The sequence below is a fragment of the Fukomys damarensis genome, unplaced genomic scaffold (assembly GCF_012274545.1).
Source record: "Fukomys damarensis isolate Sample0158 unplaced genomic scaffold, DMR_v1.0_HiC HiC_scaffold_27, whole genome shotgun sequence".
Lineage (NCBI taxonomy): Eukaryota > Metazoa > Chordata > Mammalia > Rodentia > Bathyergidae > Fukomys > Fukomys damarensis.
Genome location: NW_022900939.1, coordinates 19,926,887 through 19,948,614, shown reverse-complemented (window position 1 = coordinate 19,948,614; position 21,728 = coordinate 19,926,887). Strand labels below are relative to the sequence as shown.

The 21,728-nt window shown below is 47.7% G+C and overlaps 1 long non-coding RNA gene across 3 annotated transcripts in view; it reads right to left on the bottom strand.

Moving 5' to 3' along the window:
* Positions 1 to 21,728, bottom strand: part of LOC104870236 — a 27,438-nt gene that overhangs the window by 4,715 nt on the left and 995 nt on the right. The window contains exons 1-4 of one of the 3 annotated variants that reach the window (XR_782481.1): positions 21,288 to 21,651; positions 20,977 to 21,033; positions 20,333 to 20,440; positions 14,845 to 14,982 (exon numbers count right to left, since the gene is read on the bottom strand). This is a non-coding gene — a long non-coding RNA (uncharacterized LOC104870236). Of the gene's footprint in view, positions 1 to 14,844; positions 14,983 to 20,332; positions 20,441 to 20,976; positions 21,034 to 21,287; positions 21,652 to 21,728 lie in introns of those variants that run through there. The other 2 variants (XR_004514547.1, XR_782482.2) reach the window with 2 other exon arrangements.

Here is a 21,728-nt window from a genome sequence, read left to right as displayed (position 1 = left end):
AAAAAAAAAAAAAAAAAAAAAAAAAAGAAGTAAACTGTCATGGGCTCAATCCGCTCCGGAATCTATGTACTCTGAGCATGGGAAATGTCGCTGCATCGCTCACCAGGCTCATAGAGAAATCCTGTACCCTCAGGGAGGTACCAAGACTCAGACGGACTCAGAAATGAAGTCAGAGATCCCTGTTTAAGAAATGAGGCGGCTGAGGATATAGCTAGGGAGAGGGGCGCTTGCCTAGCATGGATCAATCCCAGTGCTGAAGACAGAGATTAGGGCCCTTTGCATCGTTTCACCGTGACAGCATGGGCCTGGGCAGGCAGGGTGGGTTGTCATGGAATCCATGGATCCAGGTAGGCTTCCTGGAGGTTTTAAAGGATGTGAAACATTTGGGTGGGCAAGGAGAGGAGATGGTGGAGCAGTGAACTCAAGGGAGCCTCCAGCTGAGAATCAATGACCTGGCATATTCTTGGGCAGGTAGCCCATCCACATGGTTTTAAAGTTTGTATTTGTCCCAGGGACTGTGTCCTTCACAAATAACAGAAACAAGAAACACAGAATCATCTGGAGTCACCTGGATGCTTCTGATCTCAAGGGTCAGGTTTGCATGTCAGTGCAAAAAGCCAGGTCTGAACCCTTTCAGCAATATGGACTTTGGGGCAGTATACTTATAAGAACAAAACATTAGCTGGGCATGGTAGTACACGTCTATAATCCCAGTACTTGGGAGGCTGAGGCAGGAGGGTCACCACAAGTTCAAAGCCATAAAGAGACCATTTCAAAACAAAATAAAATATAAATGCAAAATATTAAATACATAGGATTTTCAAGTAAATGAATGCATTGAAATCAGCTAATCAAATATTTTTCAAAACTTATAGAAATAGCCTCTTTTACTGGCAGTGCAATAGGCACAGCAGCAAGGCTGATAATCCTTGTGATTTTGATTTTGAAGGGACAATAAGTAGAGATTATATTTCAATATACCTGTGATTTCTTTCAGTGACAAATCCTTGCACTATCTATTATTGCCAATTGGCTGGGGGTTCTTCTGTTCAATTTAGCTAAAAATCATGAATTGGCAAAGTTCAACTCCCTTAACGTGTGCTGCTCTGGACTTTGAAAGCCAGTGGCTCTCAGCCCTCAGCATTACAATTCTGAACACTTAGCTCTTTGTGGTATAGCTCTTGGTGTGGCAGCTTTGGGGCTATAGTTCTTGGTGTATCCTAGCCATGCAGATAGTGCCTCAGCAGCTAAGGGTCACAGCTCCTTTGGCAGCCGTGTAGGTCTCTTCCAGCAGCTTCTGCTGCCTTTCTGGGCCTCTCCGTAGGTCACTGCACATCTCTGTCGGTTGCTGACCCTGATCTCTGGGACTCTTCGGGGCTAGAATCCCTAGCACTATGAGCTCTTTTCAGTACCACCCACTCCGCTCTCTCTACCCAAGACAAGAAGCCCAGGTAGGTTCACAAGACCACCCAAGTGAGGCTTTACCGGGACCTGTGGTGCAGTACCGGTGGGTAGTGTACCAGAGGGAGCCCTCCTCAACTGACCCAAGCACCGTGAGAGAGAAGAAGAGTCTATGTGCAGGAGCCACCTGCACATGCACGGTCCCCTGCAGGTCACGGACCTATTTTGGAACTTTTGTAGTAGTGACAGAAGGGGTGGGGTCACCTGGAGGTTACAGGGTGAAGATGTCCGGATTAGGTTGTCATCTGAAATCTGCTGCAGCCAAAGCAAGTGCCTCCCAGAGCATGCAGAGCACCTGAGACAGCTGCAGCTACAGTGGTGACTCCTGGGACTGTGGGACTGCAGTGGAAGCCACTGCATGATTCACAGCTCCTACCATTTCTAGTGGGGTTGAAGTTGTAGCTGCCACCATTTTCAAGGAGCCTGGGGGGAGGCGTATTGATCATGGCCCATTGGAGTTCAGGATTTTGGGGGGTGAGGGCAGTGGACTCAGTGCTCCCCAATCTTTGCCCTGTCAGGCATGGTTTCCCAGCTGCTCCTCAAAGAGGGCAGCAGCTAGGACTGGTGAGGGGGTCACGGCTATTGACAGAATCTGAAGGACAGCCATGAAAGTAATGCCAGAGCTGGCAGGAAGACACAGGGCTAGTCATCCCATCAGCCAGGGAAAGGGGCCAGCCAGCTGCCAGTCAGATCACAACCCCTCTGCTGTCAGAGGCAAAGGGGAGGGTCTGAACCTCACATTTCTATCTAAGACTCAGCATATTCACTTTCCTATCACTGAGACACAATATCCAACACTCATGATGTAAAGGAGGAGAAGTTAGAAGTTAATTTTGCTCATGATTTGAGGGGACTCAGTCTGTCATCAGCTAGCTCCAAGGGAAAAACTTCATGGTAGGAGGGTGTGGACAAGGAAATCTGCTCAACCCAGAGAGCAGAGCAGGGGAAAAGTTCCAGAGAGGGAGAAGACACAGACCCCAAGGCCACATTTCCACAAGCCACCCAGGCACAACCAGAAGAGTTCTCCTCCAATCCCCAGAGTGGTTCCTAAGCCAATTCAGACTGACCCTCGATCCCAACTACCACACCCAGCTTCGTTAACAAATGCCAAATTTCAGTCAGAGACAGTTAGATAAAGATGTGACTCTCCCCACTCCAAGTTCACAGACTCTGGGGTTAAGAATCCAAGACTTAGGACCCTGTGCCACTCGGACATGTTGGGAAATAGATGTCTGGATGCTGATGCATTAGCAGTTAGTGACAGCAAATTGATCACCAGCACTCCACCAGCCTTGGGACTTGGGTGAGTCACTTTCCCAGCAGGAACGGTGTAGGGAAGCGAAAGAAGTGTCATAGGACAGAGCTTTAGCAAACCGTGGTAACAGCAGTGTGTGGGCCCACTGGCTTATCAGACCCCTCTCAGTGATAGCGGGGGCTAACAGAGTCCAAGTTAATGTACAGATGACATCTTCACTCCAGGGCAGGACATGCAGGAATAAGGTCCACTCCCTTGGGAAGGTCCTAGCAGTTAAAGGACTTGTGAAGAGCGTGGGTACACTAGGGAAGTCCAAGTCCTACCCCCGAGCAGTTCCCACCGTCAGCCCTGCGGACCCCATAAAAAATTCTCCCTGTATAGCAGTCTCCAATTTTTTTGACTAATTTGGTGGAAGACAATTTTTCCATGGACCAAGGGGGTGGGGTGGTTGCAGGATGATTCAAGTACATTACATTTATTGTGCATTTTATTTCTATTATTATGGTGTTACGTTTAACATACAATGAAATAATTACACAAGTCCTCATAATGCAGAATCAGTGGGAGCAAGCTTGCTCTCCTGCAATTAGTTCTATCCAGGGAAGATGTGAGAGGAAGACACCCAAAGTGTGTTGTTTATGTCCAGTCTACCCTATTATCCTGTTTGGCCTTGCACAGATGCAGCTTAAATGTCACCTGCCACTCACTAGTAGAGCTCTGAGTCTGCAACCAACTGACTTATTGTGGTCTCTGTGAAGTCAAACCTCTCTGCTGATGTGAATCTGTATTTGCAGCCTTTGCCTAGCACTAGCATCACTGTCTCAGCTCCACACCTCAGGTCATTAGGCATTAGATTCTCATGAGGAATGCACAGGCTAGATTCCTCACATGTGCAACTCACAGTAGGGTTTGCACTCCTATGAGACTCTAATGCTGCCACTCATCTGACAGGAAGTGGATCTCAGGCGGTACTGCAAGTGATGGGGAGTAGCAATACATATATCCCGCTGTGCAGCTCAGTTCCTAACAAACCATAAACTGGTACTGGTCTGAGGCCCATTGGTGGAGGCTCCTGCTGTATAGAACCTTTCACAGTCCTTGGGGCCCCTAGAATAAACCCAGGTTCCTCCTGCTGGTGTGCACCTATCTGTGGGTGGTCTGGCCTACCCCATGAAGTTAGCTTCTAGCCCCGACAACCTCCCCAACTTGCTCTCTGAGGATCTCTTACCTTCCTGTCCCAACAGTGTTAGCTGGGACATCTCCCCGCGCCCAATCTACACTTCCTTGAGGCACTCCCCTCTGTGTCTTGAGCACATCTAGCCATGGCCCATCGGTTTGTGAAGTTTGTGGCAGGGTCAGATCACATCCAGCTAGAGGCTTCTGCAGGAGGAGCAGGTGGTACCGAGCCCAGCACAGCGCAGGGTGCAGCGGAGGCTATCAAGTGCCAGATATTCTCATGTGCTGTGTGCACCTAACCTAGGGCGCTGGGTAGAGACAGGGGACCCCTGAGTCAGGCAAAAGAGGGCAGCAGACACAGCTGCCCCAGTGAAGTCTTAAGCCAGGGGACAGGAGGACGCCAGGAACAGACCTACCCTTTCTACCCTGGAGCCTTCAAAGCTGCAAAAGCTACAAAACAAGATGAAGAGGCAACTCTGTGTGTGTGTCCCTCTCCCCCTACACACACTCTCAACAAAATTTCTTCACTAAAAAAAAAAAGGCTTTTGATTGACTGCACCTCTTCTGAAAGCAGGACATGGAAGGAGGGGTGCAGCAAGCCCAGCACCTCTGCAAATGGAAACTCTGAGAGGAGGGAATGCTGTGGTCACCAGAACCCATTTGCAAAATAGCAGGTGGAATCTGTTTCTTGAAGATAAAAGCCAGGTTTGGGGGATTTTTTTTTTTTTGAAGTTGTTGAAATGTGCTTATTGAGCGCAAAAACAAGTGAGGGGAAAATTAAGTTAATAAAAATTTTACTGAATTAAACTAGAAACAATAGTAGTATTTTAAAGCAACAGCTTTCATTGGGATTTTTCAAACAGACTTTTATGATCTGTTTTTTTAAAAGCTTTGCTCAGTGCAAAGCTTTCTAAATTACTGCTAACCACATTATTTTCAATTCCGGAACCATGATTTATTTGTCCCTGCACTAGGGAAGGCTCCTGCTCCCAATTTACAGATGGCCAGGCCAGTTCCCCTGCTGGTGGCTTCTGCAATTTGACTCTGAGATCCCTTAATGAGTCTGCATTTAATGTTAGAGCCCTTTAATGATAACCAAATTCCCCAGGATCCCAGAGGTCTTTGAAGGAAGAGCCAGCTCTGTCAGCCTTTGCTAATTGCTCTGTGGCTCATCTCTGCTGGTCTCCCTAACCCTAACCCAACAAACAAGGAGACAAAGTGAGAAAAACCACAGAGCTGAGGCCTGGATACTAAGAATAACTGTGCCTTAAGGGAAAGATGACAGACTGTCACCACTTATCAAAGGGAACAGGCTCCAAAACCAATGGATGCCAGAAACGGAGCTCTGTCTAGGCTATGCTTTTCCCTATACACACCTTTACTTATAAATTATGCACGGTAAGAGATTAGCAGTAACAATTGGTAATGGTACAGGATCGTTATTAGAATGCACTGTGATATGTGGTCTGCGCTCTTTCTCTCTCCCTCCCTCTCTTCCTTCCTTGATGTTGCGTTCATCTGATATAGATCCAGTAACTGTGACAGCTGCTATGTGACTAACAGGGTTAGGGTAGTGTATACAGTGTAGATACGCCAGACAAAGGCACGATTCATGTCCTGAGCAGGACGGAGCAGGGCAGCTTGAGATTCTGTCACACTGCACAGAACAGCCCATCATTCCACCATTTAAACCTTGTGAACTGTTTATTTCTGGAATTTTCCATGCCATATATCAGATCATAGTGGACCACCAGTAACTGAGACCATGGAGAGTGAAATCCCAAGTATGTGGGATAAGTTTATGCGAATAAAACGAGGCTTGTTATAAACAGACAAGGCCCAGGGCCTTCCTAAAGGAGCTCTAATGAGAGGATTTAGGCAATAAATCAGTGCATGACAGAGCATGTAGGAAAGCATCATATACTGTGTGGAGATTGGACACAGCATAAGGGGAAGGCTGCTGGTACACTTCAGTATTGGGTGGGGTGGCTCAGGAAGAGGGTGACACATCCATAAGGAGCCAACTGTGCAACTAGCTAGGGAAAGGGCATTCTAGGCCAAGAGAGCAGCCAGTGCAAAGGCCCTGGGGCAGGAGCTCCCTAGTATATCAAAGGACCAGCAAAGAAGCTGGTACACTTTAGCAGACTTAGCAGGGGAGAGATGGTAGAGAGGATGTCATAGAGTAGGACAGGGAAACAGAATCAAGTAAGAAACAGTGCCAGACCTGGAAGTATCAAAAGGACGTTAGCTTTTCTGAGTCAAACGAGGAACTTCCTGGAGGGGCTGGCAAGAGCAGTAGAGCCCCAGAGTGTCTCACTCTGCCTCTTTCTACACACCTAGTAGATTGCACTGTTCCTCCCACTCAAAGGCCAGTGAAATGTCAGCAAGGGACTCACAAGGAATTCATAAACGTCCCTTCTGAGGAGACATTCTGAGGGCCAGTGCACACTCAGCCATGGTCTGTCTCCCTTTGCCCTGGTGACCGCTAGTGTTGGCCACAGGTCTTAGTCCATCTGGGGTGTCAGTGTGTGCTGTCCTTGGTGGCCACCCAGAGGTGGGCCCCCCTCTGCCATGCAGGAATGGGCAGAGGCATCTGTGGGCATGAACTCCACTCCCAAACTACCTCCTCTATCCCTGTCATGCCCTCCGGGTGCCATCGTCAGAGACCTGCATTGCTGTGGGGAGACAGAAAAGGGGCTTCCCTGCTCTTTGACTGCTGCCCCCTTCAACAGAGTGCCCCCCATCGCTACCAGCACTGGACTCTCCTTCCAGGCCCTAATGAAATCCTGGGGTCCCCACTGACCCCAAGAATTTCAACTCTTTTCTAACAGATGTGTCTGACATATCCCCAGATCCTAGCAGCCCTCGCTCCTCAGCTCCTGGACATGCTTTCCCTCTGGAGGGTGGCATGGAAATCACTCTCACGTCCTCTGGACTCTCTTAGAGCAGCACAGTGATTATAACAATGTATTAACCTTTCGTGTACGTGTGCTACCCCTGCACGAAGAAGTGTGGGCAACTCACCTCCTCCTAGAAATAAACCATCCTTCCCGTGAAATCAAGTATGATAAGAAAACACCAACCTGGGGAACAGTACAGAACAGTGACACCAGTTGAGTTTCAAATCAAACGGAGGAAAACAGTGAAAACTCACAGGGGTGTGGACCCAGAGATCTGGATCCCCTAGGAAAACTCACAACCCAGGGGAGTCTGGGGTTTCCTGGGCACTTACACACCAGCGTCTGTGCCTTTGTTTGGACAAATGAGCTGTGGTTGTGTAACGTGAAAAATGGGAGACTCGCTGTGCTACCAAAATGTATCTCCAGCAAAAAGCTTATTTAAAAAATTCCAAACAAAAAACATAGTATCCATAGCAGCCGAGCATGCCTATCCCGAGAAGACACAGGTGCCTTTAACACAGGAAATAACTTACTTGACCTATCATGAGGGCATAAGAAATGATAAAACGTCACTTCAACATCTCAACAAGTGTCAAGGACCCATTTGAAAAGTTCACTAGCTGAAAATGCTCCGACAGGCTTCGTTCTGGATACGACAAAAGATATGCTTGCACACCATGAGCCAGTACTGCCAAGAAGTAGAAAATGCTTCCCATTAAAAATCAGAATCATTATAACACACTCCCCTCGCCCAGTTACCACTCCTGTATTAATGTAAATTAGAAATACTGCCAAAAGCTACTTAGTAAGGAAAAGAAATACCATATATATAGAGAGAGAAGAAATTGGGGTATCAGTTTTGTCGTAGTCCTGATTATAAACCTAGGAAAGCAACCAGAAGTACTAAGTATTTGTGGAAGATACAGTTCATGAGGAAAAAAAAGAAAAGTCAACCTACATCTTATACAAATACCATGCAAGAAGGAAGTGTATGTCAAATAAAAGCAATATCAAGATGGTGGGAGGGAGGAGGGGCAAGGGAAGAGGGGAAGAGGACAAAGAAAAAAAAAACAGAAATTTACTCTGATCCTATTAGGAAGAAGCATAATAAAGTGACAATTGCTAAACACTCATAAAGTATGTAACTGATTTGTTAAATCACGGACAACTTGAAATTGGCCGTGATGAAAATGTTTACACTAAACATTCAGCAGATGCACAAATTAGGGTTTCTTTCTTTCTTTCTTTCTAGAGAACCCATTTTTCCACACACCATCGAATTGGATAAAGACCAGATTGGAGGTTTTAAGAATGTGATAAACTGATTGTAAAATTCCAAAATTCTTCTTGAAGAAGTGCGGCGCGTGTGTGAGTGCCGATGCTGTAGCTGTCTCCTCAGGAAGATGGTATTATCCACTGACCTTGGTGGTTTAAAGGCTACGACAAAGTCACAGCCAGAAATCATATGGCTGTTGGCGAGAACCAGATTCAAACTACTAAGGGAACCTAATACACACTAAACCAATGAAAAGGAGTAGGCACGCTATTGTGGACGGGATAGGGTCCTCTCTGACACCTGGAGCCCCTCTGTGGGACAAAGGTGACAAGGTCGCCACATCGCTGTGGCTCCAGACAACCCTGAGCTCTATGAGATCACCGGTGTTTGGAAAGCAAGTGCCAGGTACCAGAAACGCCCAGGTTAACTCCAAGATTAAGCATACATATTCAAAACATTATTATCATAATAGGATTTGCTAAACCCTTTTAAATTTTCTACTTGAAATCTTTCCTAGCATTCTTGAGGTATAACTGACAGATTAAAAACTGAGCCTATTTGTGGCATTCAACAGGACATTTTGATACACGTGTACACTGTGAAATAATAAACCACAGTCAGGTTCATTAACACCCTGTACCAAATTATCTTTTTTCTTTTGAGCTGAGGACACATAGGACCTCCTCTCTTAGCAATCTTCATATACATGACACAATATTGTGTGCTACAATCATCATGGAGTACAGTGAATTTCTAGGACTTATTCACCCTGTGGAAAAAAGTGTTATATATAAACATCCAAGCAATGTCCGAAAAGAGGTACAAAAACTGTTACCGATACAGTCTCAATAGTGAGGTTCCTGGTGCTTTTCTCACTTAGTTTTGATTCTTTTTTTTTTTTGGTATGATAAATATACATTACTTATGCAGTGAGAAAATAAAGTTTTTTCTCAGATTTATTTTAATAAACTAGAAGAAAACAGAATTGCACTTTTCCCCATCTGTGTAAAGGAAACAGCCTGACTAAAGAAATGAGCACATCTCACTGGAGACAAAATGGAGGGTTTGAATATGTAAAATAGCAATTTAAAATTCTTAATCATAAGCTTGATAAACACACAAAAAAGTGCATTAAACATAGATTTTAAAAAATTAAGTCATCACACATATGAGCTGTGTATCAAATACACAAGCTCAGGGCCAGGGATTTAGCTCAGTGGTGCCGCCGCCTGCCTCACAAGCGCAAGGTCCCGAGTTCGATTCCCCAGTACTAAAAAAAAAAAGAAAAAAATTCAAGCTCAATTTCCAGGTTCAAGCTTATAAGTGATCAGCAAAGGAGAAAATACAGTTTATGTGCTGGAAAATTCAGATAACAAATCACCATGTGGAAAAATACAAAGCTTCAAGAGCAACTAAAGAAATAAACTCAAAATATGAAAGCATCTTTAGATACCTATTAGCCAGCTGAAAGAAATAAAATGATAACATCCTATGGTGTAGTGAGGGTGGGGGAAGTTAGTTTCTATACTATAGTGCTATCTGCCATAATTTGGTTCTGTTGTGTGAGGAGAGTCGCCAGCCTTTTTTGTTTTTATTGTGGAAAAAAACCCAGGACATTTACATATTTTATATCACTTCAAAAAATACGTTGCAGCATTGTCTCCCAAGTAGTATTTCTGGAACAACTGCCAAAGTATGTGAATAGATATTACATTAAAAGAGTAATCTGATCAAAAACAACCAGGTTTCTATATTGCAGAACTTCTCGGTGCCTTTTACATGCAAATGGGCATTGCAAATTTCCCAACTGTGTAGTAGTTATCCAATTAATTTGACTTCCCTCAGAATCTTTTTATATCTTTATCAATAGCTCATTATGCACTAGGCTGCTGGCAATTAGATTGAGAATAGGAAGAGTATTTTGTATAAAGATATTATTTGCAAAATTGAAAACTCTGGAAACAACCTGGATTTCTCCCCAGTGGAGGAAAGCTTATCCAATTCAACTGTAATTAGGAGCAATCCTTGGAGTCTAAATTCTTTCTCATTTGCTAGCTAGATAAGCAGGCTTTTTAGACTTCTTACTGAAGTTAATGATCTAGGAGTTCAACAGGACCAGCGCTCTGTGGCTTGTCACTACAAACCCATTTCCTTGGTTGTCACTGTTTAGTGACCCTTGTGGAAAACCCATGGGGTTCCATTATCATGTAGTCCAAAGACGTTATCAAAAATCACATGCACTGCAGAAGCCGAACCGGAAAGCAGAGTTAGCGCTAGATGTTTGTGTATCTTCGTTAACCTTTAGAAAGGGGAAGAAACTGAAGCCTGGTTCCCCATCCATGGTGTCAGCTCAGCTAACTGACCTCCGATTTGATCTTGGTTAATGTAAGGATCAGGTCTTACCCTCAGCTCTGCTGGTTTATTGGCCTTCGTGTCCTAGGAAGCCATTCCTGTTTGAAAGCTTCAAGCAGAGGGAAAGAGGCTTCACACACATTGGTCACATTGGGTTGGGAGGAGCTGAACCAGAGAAGTATCGATACAGACCCAGAGCCTTAGAGACTCTATGCAAATGCCTGTACATTGTCAGTGCTCCCTGGAGCAGTGTGGCAAATGAAAGCAGGGGAGGGCATGCAGGGACAGAGGAAGGGACCACAGCTTGATGTTGAACCATCCAGGCCTGCCCATCTCCTTCCTTATCCCCACCCCCATCCTCATGACCCTGCACACACAGTCTTCTCAGTAGCCTCCTGATCTTGGCAAAGCAGTGCACAAAAGTGGTCACTAGCCATAAAGAACCTACATGTTCCCAAGTCCCAGGTGACAATAAAATGATCATGGACAGGAGGACGACTGTAGGGCCTATCTGGGAGCGGCTACCACACTTCCAGCCCAAGACACATCTTTTGTCCCTTCTTCCCCTTCACTTCTTATTCCTGCAAAGCCCCTACAGTGTGAAGACCCCAGGGCAGGACATAAGTGCAGCTCCCTCTTGCCTCAAAGCCTCTGGCATCTGGGGTCCTGGAGTAGCCAACCCTGAGGTCCAGTGAACCTGAGACTCAACAATAGGGCATTTGCAGCTAGTCGGTAAACAGGACGCATGGCTTCTTTCCAGATCTCCCAGTGTGACCACAACAGGCTCCTTGGAGCTGCCTTTGAAGCCCAGGAGCCCAGGAGCCAAGTGCTTGCAGCCCCCGCTTTGATAGCTGCTTGCAAGGCCATCCACAATGTCTGGTCATAAGCGGAGGTTGATGAGGTTATCACAGTAACTGCTCCCGACCCCTTGCATCCAAATTACAGGCTAAAGCCACAAAATTGTCTCCCAATCAGAGGCCTCTTGCAGAACGCCCACACAGACACCAAGTCCCCTTAATCAGAGTGAAGGGGGTGAGTCCACAAACTTTGCAATGGGGGCTGTGCTGATTTTTCCAATTTTGCAAAGGACCTTGACGGTCTCCCTGTAATTTTCCTGTGCATATTCTTCTGAGGAGGTTTTGGGTATTTCGAGTCAGAATTCCACGGCAACCAGGCCAACAGCAACAAAACAGTAGAATGCAGAAAGCAATAGAGAGCTATCCATTGAGCCCCCGATGGGACATCTCCCCGGAGCCTGGCTTTCCTCAAACCTGGGCGCTTGAGTTGGGGGTGTCTTGTCAGGGGGAATCAAAGGCAGTGCCCTCTCTGTGTCTCCAAGATTTGCATATGGAGCCCCAAGCTCCCTGTACCCCACCCCAGCTCTCAGACTCAAGAGCCAGCCTCAGCTTCAGAGGGGAAGCCTTCCTGAGAGACAGCTGTGCAGTCCTCCCCTGGAGAACCCCCAGGAAGGCCAGGATGGCGGTGTGACGACCTCGAGGTCACTCAAGGCAGCAGCCTCAGCTCACCACAGGCCACTTCAGTCTGGCACCAAAGGCCGTAATGTCACACACTCCAGAAGACTAAGTGCCAAGGGCAGGGAAAGGGGAGGGTGGACCAGTGAGGGCATGCAGGGGTGAGGGTGAGAAGTGTGGACAGAGCAGTCATCTCAACAAAGAGTAATAAACACTGTCAGCACTGAGCAGCAGAGACCAACACCTCATACAGGTGTCCAGTGTCTACAGTGTCCAGCACAAGCCAGCACCACAAGGCTGCAGCCAGCTGTAGTAGTGACCAGCAGCTGGCTGTGTTCGGTCATCTGGTGAAATCAGGACTGCTAGTAGAGCTGCACTTTGCTGATTCACAATTTCCATCTGAATCGAGCGAAAGAACCTGAGACTGAGGTTGCCTTCCCATCTTCTGCCTGCCTTGAAGGAATCCTCCCCATCACACACACCCAACACCACTCACACAAAGTGTCCTAAACAAGTATAACTCTTTTTTCTCTTACGTGAAAGTCCGACCTTGTATCGTAGCACAGTCTATAACATAAAGGCTCCACTGCAGCGACATTCCTAATCTATGAGGTTCTAGATGGCTCACAGATACCTTTATGCCACCTCAGGAAGAGAGGAGAGGAGAGGGCAGGCCCTGCCTTTGAGCACTGCCCCCAAGGTTCCCTGCTGCCTCCAGTCACAACCCATTGGCCCAGACTTGGTCACATAGCCACCACCAGCAGCAAGGGAGGCTGGGAAATGTAGTATTTAACTGAGTAATCGGTGCCATGCCACTTCTTTGGCAGAAGAGAGCCTGCTACTGACGACACCGACAATACCTTCCACAAATGCCCACCCAGCAGTGCCTCTCATCAGATGGTTCTGTCTATATGATGCTTCTGGTGGGAGACAAGGGTGGGCCCTCTTTACTTAGCTTCTTTTCCAGGTGTCTCCTAGACGGCAGATTCCTACTGTGTCAGATACAGGTGTGTCCCAAGGATTATGTGATTTCTTGCCAGGAATGTAGGCCAAATTCATCTACAGTGAAAGACAGCTGGATCATGCAAGAATGTAGGGTACCCCTGAGCCTGAAATCTGGGGACCAGGTTAGCGCTCCTCCCCCCATGATGGGGAGCCCCCATGTGGCTACAACCTGATAAAACACAAGGTTTAGCTCAGGTCTTCCAAGGGCAGGTAAGGAGTCGGGGAACCTGGGAAAAACCCTAGCGTCTTTTGGAGTTGTTTCTGGTTGGATTTTTTTTTTCTGGTTACAAACGTATTATTTATTTATAACAGAATATGGTTGATGAAAATGTATACAGTAGAAAAGGAGGGGATATCACTCCTACCACCCCAGAGTCTTCCACTTTGTCACACGTCCTTCCAGCCGGCTGTGCATTTCTTCTGTTTTGCTAATGCTTGTTCGTGCTGTGTCCCTGCATCTCGTATCCTGTGGACTTGCCCAGGCTCACCACTCCCTCCCCTCTTTTCGGACTGGGGTTTGTTCTATGGTGCATCTTGTATGTTTAATACCTGGCAATATGCTCATATGATGCAGCCTGTAAGTGTTCCCCAAGAGGGTGCCCTCATGCTAGTTTTTGGTTCCAGGTAACCAAGCCTGTTACGATTTTATATCCCCGGAGGAGAGCCTTGTGCGCTCAAAAGCGGGGCTTCTGAACGGTGATTGGGTCGGGGGATTGTAGCCAGCTTGTTTTTAGGAGGTAGAGTCTGGTCCAAAGTGGTGGGTTACGGGGGGCGGGGGGCTAGAAGGGTTTATTTCCCTCCCCAGCTCCTCCCTTCATGCTCTGCCTCAGTCCACCAAGACATCAGCAGCACTCCTCTGCCACAGCATCCTGCCTTGGAGCCAGCTGGCCTTTGAAATGTGACGGAAAGTTTCGGGTGCTTGGTACTGTGTCTCAGCCGTAAGAAGGTGACTAAGATAACACCCATGCCGGAAGTGTCAGCAGAAAGGAAAACAGATGCAGAACAGGAAGGAGCCAGGGAGGGAGGACAGCACAAATCATGACCAAAGTGAGCCCAGATCCTGCCTCAACAGGAGGACATACTGTCCCCACAACATGCATGCACACCAGACCCGCAGCACACCCACCATGGCCTTGTCACCAGACCCCAGGGCCCTCTAATGGATACCATGGACCTCACTGCCTGAATCTGGTTCCTGCCCCATCCTAAGCACAAAGGATTTTCTATCTTTCTCTAAGTTTCTCCACCACTAGCTCCCAAACCAAATTGTGGTCCAAAAAGATGTAATAAAGTATATGATTTATAATGACACCTGTACCAGTTAATTTGCTGTCTCTGGGACAAAATATCTGGCATTCACAACTTAAAGAATGAAAGGTCTATTTAGGCTCACATTTCAGAGGATTCAGTCCATGGTTGGCTGGCTCCAAAGCAAAAACATGATGGTAGAAGGGCATGGTAGAAGGATGGGGTGGAAGAAAAGTGCTCAAGCCATGGCAGTGAGAAAACACAGAAAGAAGGGAGGAGCCAGGGACAAGATGACCAGCCTCCCACCAGGCCCCACCTCCTAAAAGCACATTTAGATACTAAATTTGTGTGCCAGGGATTTAGCTCAGTGGTTCTGCCACCTGCCTCACAAGCACAAGGTCCCGAGTTCGATCCCCAGTATCAAAAGAAAAAAAAAAAGATACTGAATTTGTCAATGGATTAATCCACTCATGAGTATAGCACCCCCGATCCAAACACCTTCTAGAAGTCCCACTTCTGAATACATGATATTTCTGCAGACATCATACATAGATCCAAACCATAACACCAAAGTCAAATATATAGAAAGATATCTAATAAAACATGCACAAAACAAACACACATAACAGTAATGAAATTAAACAACACTTTTGTCAGTTTCTGGCACTGTAATGAAATGCCTGTGATTACGGTACTCACTTATAAAGAAAAGAGGTTTGTCATGGCTCAGAGTTTGAAGGTTCCAATCTAAAACCCGGCAGACTTTTTGCTTTGAGCCTCAGGTGGGCTTGGAGGATGGTGGTGGCAGGGAGAGGATGACACAGCCAACTGCTGACCCTGTGGCCAGGAAACAAAAAAAGAAAGAGGCCTGAGTCCCAGTAAGCTTTTTGAGGAGCCACTCCAGGGACCTGAAATCTCAACCCAGGCTTCCTTCTGAAGGCACCACCGCCTTTCAACAGCACCTGGCTGGGAACTAGGCATTTAGCACCTGGGCCTTTTGGGGATCATTCAAGATCCAAACTATAGCAAAACCTAAGGAAACAGAGGGCTATGTCAAGGCCTACATTGACAAGATGAGTGATTTGATTGTGCCTATGTTGATTCCCACCAAATTAGTCTACAGATTTGGTATGATCCCCATCAAACCTCAGTGTTTTGTGTGTGTGTGTGTGTGTGTGTGTGTGTGTGTGTGAAAGGATACTGAAATGCATATGCAAACCAAAGTTCTAAGAATACCCAAAGCCCCTGTAAAGGACAAACAAGTCAAGAGGACTCAGTCAACCTGCCATCACCTTACTTCACCTGCAGTAAACCTAGCACTCTGGAAGGCTGAGGCAGGAGGATCGAAAGTTTGAGTTGAGCCTGGGCCTCTTAATGTCTCAATGAGACCATCTAAATTTTTAAAAAGGGCAGAGGATGTAGCTTGCCTGGGTCCTAGTACAGGAAAAAAAAAAAAAAAAAGCTGGGCTGGGGATTTAGCTCAGTGGTGCCTTGCCTGCCTCTCAAGCATAAGGTCCTGAGTTCGATCCCTGGTATGAAAACAAAAACAAACTTCCTTGTGGTAACCTAAGCAGCACTGAACAAGGACCGAGAAACCAAAAGATACAAAAGAACAGAAAGTCCATACATAGACCCACGTTGCAATGCACCTGACTTCTACTTAAGTCACTACTGCCCCACTTGGGAGAATGAACCATTTTTTTCTATAAAAGATGCTGATATGAATCCTAGCCCAATCTCAAATTTGGAACAACTGGATTCCAGTCCATTGAGAATCTAGAAGAAAAAGGAAAGGTAGCCGGGAGCCTGGGGTTCTTCCTCCCTCAGCCTCATGTCCTGCCACTGGGTGCACCTACTTGGCCTGACACAAGAGTGGTTACTTTCACAGCAATGATAATTTTTCATGCACAGTTGCTGTGATTCTAGACTGCAGAAGAAGCAAGAAACAAGAAGCAAGAGAAAGGAGGAGGGGAGAGATCAGCAACTGGAGGGCAGGACCAAGCAGCAGGCATGAGCATAGTTTAGACAGCGTCTTGGAAAGGGTCAAGGTTTCTCCTGAGTATCACACCACAAGAACTCCTTCAGGTGGAGTTTAAATCCAAGGGTAAACCCATGTACAAGACAAATGAAAGTGGGCATCTATATCAGCTTGCACACCCATGTCCACAGCAGCATTAGTCTCACAGCCACAAAGTAAAAATGACCCAAATGGTTCTCAGAAGATGGTGCTCTACAATGTGCTCTACCCATATGATGGAGTATTATTCAGCCACGAAAAGGAGCTAAGTACAGATATGTGGATGAGCCTTGAGAACGTCTTGCCAGAGGCTCCATGTTGTCTGATTCTACTCATATGAGGTGCCCTGAACAGGAAAAGCCCCAGAGACAGAAGGCAGATCAGGGTTGCCAGAGGCTTTAGAGAGGAGGTGACTAACTGCTAATGGGTCCAGGGTTTTTTGGAGGAAGATTACAGTGTTCAAACGAGATGGTTGTGGTAGCTGTACAACCTTAACAACGGCCAAAAGCCATTGGATTATACACTTTAACTGGGTGAACTTTATGCTCTGTAAATCATATCTTCATGACACTTTTTGTTTAGTTTTGAGATAGGGTCTCACTACATTATTCAGGCTGGTCTTGAACTCACAGTGATCCTCCTGCCTCAGCCTCCCAAGTACTGGGATTATAGGCACTGCAGCATCACGCTGGGCTTCACTTGGTTTTGTTTTTTTTGTTTGTTTGTTTGTTTGTTTTTTTTGACAACCTTGCAACTCCCAGGCCCTTCATAAACCTCTTCCCACCTGCATTCTGGAAAGACAGCTACAAGCATTGCAGATCTAAGGTCTCGCTCTGCGCTCTGGGCTTGGGTTATCAGGACATCAGAATGCACTGTTGCCCTGTGCCCCTCTGCCCCAGAGCTGACAGGTGGAAGAAGGTTCAGAGCTCTCCACCTTCCTCCCGTCTGCCTCCGCCTGCCTCCGCCCTCCACAAGGGTCTGACCTACTTAACCCTCATCCTTATCTTTCATCGCTGCTTTCCAAACAGTTACCTCTATTACCTTGAAGCTTGCGTGGGAATTTGCTGGTGGGTGGATTCAAGCTTGGCTGCGGCAGCCAGAGGACAGGAGCAGACGGGAGAGGACCCAGACCAGGCAGGGGCAGGCAGGGCATCCCAGGCCCGGCTCCTTCTGGGAAAGCCCAGGTTCACTTTCCCAGCAAGCTCCTCTCCCTCCGAGGCTCTTCTCCAGCTGCAATTCCTCCCTACCTGCCCTCTGGGGAGGGGATCCCTCACCGATTTATTTCAAAAGAAATCCAAAAGGAAAGAGGAAACTTTGCTTGCCCAGGATGAGGCAGCAAAAGATCTTCAAAGTAGATTTGCCTTTGGGTAGCTGTCACTGGAGCAGCAAGGCAGCACCCTCCTCCCGGTGACCTGGCTCTCTGACTCGAAGGACCTGGGGGGGCAGCTGGCTGTGACATCACCAAGGGGCTCCTGTCCTATGCACACCATTTCTAGAATGTGTGATGCTCAGGGGAAGAAAAAGGAAAGTCCTGGGTGGCCCTGTGAGGTCAACACCATCACTGTCTCCATTTTGCAGGTGAGAAAAACTGGCCACAAACAGGAGTTGGCAGAGCTGCGACCAGAACCCAGAAATTCATGTTGGTGCAAGAGTCACCACCAAGTCAACAGGGCTTGTAGGGCGGAAAGAAGGCGGAAACACCCCTGCCTCTGGGAGGAGCAAGGCAGAGGCACTGGTATGGCCACTGCCTGCAGAAGGCACCTGTAATCTCAACTACTGGCGAGGGTGAGGTGGAAGGATCACGAGTTCAAGTTCGAGGCCAGCCTGGGCAACTCGAGTCCCTCTCTCTCTCTCTCTCTCTCTCTCTCTCTCTCTCTCTCTCTCTCATACACACACACACACACACACACATACATTTTAAAATAAATAAAACTAAGGATGTAGCCCAGTGGTACAGTGCTTGCCTAGCATGCAAAAACCCCTGGGCTCAATACCCAGTACTACACACAAACACACACACACACACACACACACACACACACAGTCTATGAATCATTTCTCAGGTTCCCAACAGAAAACTCCAGGAAGATAGGGGCCATACCAGTCATGTTTGGGCTCCCAGATCCTGCACCCAGGCCTCTAACTCACCCCAGCACAAAATCCTAGGCAGATACAAGGATCTGATCACCAGCTTCATGCTGGTATGTCCCAGCTGGGTCCCCTTCTTTAGCTGTGGAGGGTGGAGCAGTGGCCTCCAAAAAGATCTGTCCATCCTAACCATGAGAGCTGCAGCCTCATTTGAAAACAGGATCTTTGAGGATGTTAATAGGTTAAGGATGTTGAAACGAGGTGATCTGGGGTTAACCAGGTGGGCCGTGCAGACAATGACAAGAGTCCTTGGAAGAGACCAAACAGGAGACACAAAAAAGAAGGCCACAGAGAAGGAAGCAAGGGCTGGACAGCACTGCAGTAAGGAAAGGGACACTGGAGCCACAAGAAGCTGAAAAAGACAAAAAGCACCCACCTCCAGAGACCCTGGAAGGAGGCAAGGTAACCTGGCTAACACCTTTCAGCTTCTTGCCTCCAGACTATGGGTGAATAGATGCCTGGTGCACACGAGTGTGTGTGTGTGTGTGTGTGTGTGTGTGTGTGTGTGTGTGTTTTACTGAGGACTGAACCCAGGGCCTTCACATTGAGCTACCTCCCTAGCTATTTTTTATTTTTTATTTTGAGACAAGTTCTCGCTAAATTACTAAATTGCTCAGGCTGGACTCGGACTTGGCATCTTCCTACCTCAGCACCCAGGAATGCTAGGATCACAAGTGTGAGCCACCACACACAGCTAAGATCCCAGCGTGTGTTCATTTGTCACAGCAGCCGTGCTCGGGACACCCATACCACTCAGCTCCCATGGCCAAAGAAGGGGGAGGCTCATGCTGACAGGGACAAGCACCAGGCTCACCCACTCACCTGCTCTAGGGAGCCGGTCAGTCCTGGAAGGCATTTCACATCCAGGTGGGTCTTTCTTTTGGACCCCCTCACCGCGGCTTCCCACATTGTGTGCTTATTCCCCAGGACATAACTGTCATCCTCCCAACATGTCCTGTCAGGGCTGCAAGGGCAAGGACTGAAGCTCCTTTGGTGGTCACAAACAGAAACACCTCATCCATGTCAGGCTGCCCTGCTGAGCACCTCTCACATGCTAAGCACAGTACTAGAGACAGGAGAGGAGACCCCATCCTGGACCCCGGGAGCTCACAGAGGGCTGGTCGGTCAGCAACTGCAGCACCAATGTCACATTCTACCCGAGACCAGCTGTCTCCAGGTTAGACAGTGGCCAGAGTCCTCAGTCCAAAGGTGCAGTGGATAGGGGGTGCCGGGGGTCCTGAGGCCACAGGGATGACTGTCAGGCTGCCAAGTCCAGCAGCCCTTGCTCCCCAAGAGGGTCCCACAGCAGCTAAATATTTAACCTGCAGGGAGATACAGTAGACAGGGCCAACCAGCAGGCTGTGCCCTGCCATGGGCCCTTGCAAGACATCAACTACCTTTGGCCTCTGTGGCTTCCTGACAGGTACCTGTTTGCCCCCAACTGTCACAGCTTCACTGGTGACTGTGACCCCGTTCACCTGAGCAGAATGGCCATTACAAAGCAGGGTGGCTGGCACCCAGGCAGACCAGGGCACAGCCTTCCACTGCTTGGCCTCTTTCATCTGCAGAGACCCATCCTCTTAATTCTGTCTCTCATCCTTTAGTTGACACTTAAAGCCCTTAATCTGTGCGCCTCTTTTTTAAAATCAGCTTTTTACCCCCTTTGCGGGGAAAGGAGCGACAGGGATGAACAAAGATGAATGTGGCTGAACTTTCATTTTAATTTAAAAGTGTCTTCTATGATGTCAATCTCCTGTCCATAAACAGCTCAGGGGAAGTCAGCGAAGAGAAGTGAACTGATTCATCGTAAAGTCATTTTTAAAATCCTCTTTCTGAATATAAAATGAAATGTTTAATTAATTCCACATACTGCATGCAGCACATGGCCTCCGTTCTGCATGAGAACAAATACATGAATGAACTGAACAGGCCCTGACATATGCCAGGCCCTCTGCTAAATGCCTCACACACATTACCTTAATTACTCTTGGCTGTGGCCTGGCGAGGGAAACCATCACTCACCCTTCTACAGAGGGGGACAGAGATCCGCCCAAAGCTGCCCCTGGCCAGGGAGGGCTGTGTGACACTCTGCTGCAGTTTGGGAACCACGGCCGCCAACTTCCCGGCCTCCTAAGAAGAAGAGCTTTGTCTTACATGAATGCTTAAAGAAGTCCGTTGTGACCCATGAACATCTAAAGACCCCGTAAACACAGTGTCTGACCGTGTCCATGCCACCCTATGAGCCTAACAAGGCTCCTTTGGGCCTCACTCAGTGTCTTCATCTGTTAAATGCACATAAACCATGGGCTGGGAGGAAATACCTCGCTGAAGTAAGGAAGGGAGGTGGGTGAGTATTGAAGCCTTTCTCTCCACCCCACAGGAGTGGCATGTGTGGCCCTCACATAGTTCCTTGACTAGAACCTCAAGGAACTTTTAAGGGAAAGGGGAGCACTCTGGTCTCATCCAGGTGCAATAGCAGTTTTCCTGCCCCATTCTGCCTCCCCAGGATGGTGAAAAGAGCCCTCTGTCCAGGAAGGCACTCAACAGGAGCCTCAGAACCCTCTGACCGATTAAGACTGGCATGTTGGGCCTAGGGGGGCCACAGAGCATCCCAAGCACACCCTGAACCTCGAGGGAGAGCCAGACATCCAGTTACTTCAACTCACCAGCTCAGGATTCCTGAGTGTGTTGCACTGTTATCTTAAACTGACGGGGCCAGGGCACTACAGGATTAAAAAAAATAAATTTATAGCAGCCAGGCGAGGCGACACACGCCTATAATCCCAGCACTCTGGGAGGCTGAGGCAGAAGGATCACAAGTTTGAACCCAGCCAGGCCACTTAACAACTTAGTGAGACCCATTTTCAGAATTTAAAAATTTTTTTAAATGGTACTCAGAGAAAAGCCTAGGTTTCAATGTCTAGTAAAAAAGTAAAAAGAAAAACAAAGTAGGTAAAGTTTATGAACATTTTCCTACTTGCAAAGCACGTTCTGGGTTTGCATTTCCCAATCCCAACGCACTGCACTGTGCCACCGACTGAGTCTCAACAAGAGAAAAAAACGATGGAAAGCACCCGAAGACAGTAGCTCCTCCGCAGCCCCCAAGGCTGGCAAGGCCTAATGGTCACCGGTCCGGTTCTGTAGGGTTCCCAGGAAGGACAGTCACTCTGTGACGCACAGCGATGGAGCCTTAGCACCCTCCTTCCTGCTCCTCTTTACAAACTAACATTTATCACACCGGCAGCACCGCTCTCCCCCCTACGTAAAACAGGACCCCCAGCTATTCGCCCGCGTTCGCAGCTCCCGCGCCACTGAGGGGACACGTGCCGCACTCCGGCGCGTGCTAGGTGGTCCGCATGCGCTCGGGAGCCGCGGGTGCGCGTCAGCTCCACGCTTTACGGTAGGCGCGGCGCGCAGG